The sequence below is a fragment of the Cyprinodon variegatus genome, unplaced genomic scaffold (assembly GCF_000732505.1).
Source record: "Cyprinodon variegatus isolate N-32 unplaced genomic scaffold, C_variegatus-1.0 Scaffold572, whole genome shotgun sequence".
Taxonomy (NCBI): Eukaryota; Metazoa; Chordata; class Actinopteri; order Cyprinodontiformes; family Cyprinodontidae; genus Cyprinodon; species Cyprinodon variegatus.
Window position 1 is genome coordinate 186,934 of NW_015151025.1, and position 2,395 is coordinate 189,328.

Below are 2,395 nucleotides of genomic sequence, written 5' to 3' on the forward strand. Positions count from 1 at the left end.
ATGATGAACATTATTTTCACACTCCACAAATGTGGATTTTATTGTAGAGTGTAAAATCGAAGCCATACAAAACCGTATACAGTTTATTATTTGCAATGAAGAGAAAACAGCAACCAATTGGAAGAAAAGGCTCTTATTAGATTAGTCTACAGCTAAACATGCAAAATACCACAAACACTGCCCATCATCCAGAACGTAGCGCTGTCATCACACACAGAGTGGCAGCATCATGCTGTGGGGATGCTTTTCTTTAGGAAGGACAGGTCGTTAGCCAATCAGAGCTGATTGGAAGATAGTTGAAGGTAAACAGAAGGCAGCCATAGAACCAGAGCTACAATGACCCAGTAGAGGTCCAGACCTGAACGATTAGAGAATTGTTGATGTTTAAAGACAGTCTCTATCAAATTTAACAGAGTTTGAGACACTTTAAAAAGGGGAGGAATAAATGTTGGTGCTTGCTACTAGACATTTAAACCTGGTACAGAACCCCTGCAGCTGTTATTAGACTCAAATGTGTTGTGGCATTTTAGAATAAAACAACAAAACCCTGGTTTGCTGGGTTTAAACCAGAATTTTAATTTCTTCTGCTTGCGATCCATCAATGTGATAAATGTCTTTATTATTAAAAGCATGGTCTCTCCATTTAGTTTGGATCTTAACTCCCCTAACGGTTTATTACCAAACATAAAGCACTTAAATAAGAGCAAGATAAACTGAAGCAGAAATATCTGTCTAGAGTTTCAAATTCGGCTAAGAAGCCACTCATACAAGTGATTAATGATGCCTCCTGCTTCTTCTACACGTTACATAAAAATGCGTTTTCTCTCCATAAATCAGTCAGGTTTGAAGAACCTCTTAAAAAAAAGTTTAAACGATTAGCCTAAGAAAACAGACATGCTTTAATAGCTCCCTGACAGACAGCCGGTGGCGTGGTAGTCCAGGGTTAAAAGGAGCAGCACACGTAGCGCCTGGAGGACAAAGCAAATAAGGCCACGCTCCTTACCTGCTCCTGCTTGTGAAAGGCAAACAAATGCCCAGACACTAACTGCTCTAGTAAATACTTCAACAGAAAGCAATCAGGCAGGGTCAGTAAGAGCCGCGCTTTGATGTTTTATTTACAGAAAGGACATAAGCAGGAACACACACAGGCTTGAAATGAAGGAGTTGAGCTATTCTTGGAGTAAAAACAGAAAAACTCAGGAAAGAAAAAAGAAAACAGGGGGATGTGGGAAGCTGAAGTGACGTCAGAGGGAGTTTAATCCTGAGCGGCCCTCTGACCCAGCTAGGGAGACAAAGACGGCGAAGGGAAAAACATGGCCTCTTCACACACGGCTCTGGATCTCAACATCTGAATGTTTGGTTTGTTACGCAGTCTTGTGACAGCAGCGTCTGCCTTCCAAGTCATGTCTTGGGAGAGTCTCAAACCTCTGCGGAGCAGAATCTCGAAGAGACGGACACGCAGCGGGTTGACCCTCGTTTAAAGAACAAGAGTCATTTATTCAGCTGGAAAAAAGTTCATCGAGAAGAGAAGGAGCGACTTGATATGAAATGATACAGAAAAGGTTTTTTTTTCCCACATCAAGCTGAGTGTAGCTCCGGGTGAAAAATGCTGGAGTCATTCTCCTGTCAGACTGAATAAACCTGTGATTGCCAACAACGTCAAGCAGCCAACACCAAATTAACTTGGCTTTTAAGGTTATAAAGGGATTTCCATAATAACTATATTTATACGCCGTCATTATAAAGGCAGCTGCCGGATTAGTGAACCTAAACAGCGAGTGCTGGAAGGGGACGGTTTAGGAAGATTCCTGCCATGCTGGCTGCGTGAATCATTAGGTGACCGATGCTTGTAGAAATATCACACATCTTCATAGCCCATATTTAAACAGAGGCACTTTAAGGCAGGAAAAAAGTAGTTCAAGATGACATGAGGTGCATTAATGTCTCCACTGGTTTCCAGAAGAGGATTTTCTTTTAAGTTTGCATCTTTTTTTGCTTTAAAATGCAAACAGGATCCGTATCTATGAACACTTTTTAGTTTTTACTTTGGTTGGGAACAAATCCCACAGCATCACAGAACCTCCACCTTAGTCACAGGTGGGCATGAGGTGCTTTGACATTTTCATTTGCACCTGATCTCACCTGTTTTCTAAATAATATCAGATCAAAACTTGTATTTCAAGTTAAACTTAAAGTTAAGCTCCATATAGTCTTGTAATGGTCAGGAAAAAAGCATGAATTGTAGTTAGCATCTGAGGACGTTTATAGAGACTTTTCAACCTCATGATGTTTTTTTGCTGCCTGCCTTCTAATACCCAACTTTAAAGATGTATTTACCTCCATACAGTCAGACTGATTCAAAGTTTTCTATCTAAGGAAAACCAGTTGATTGCAT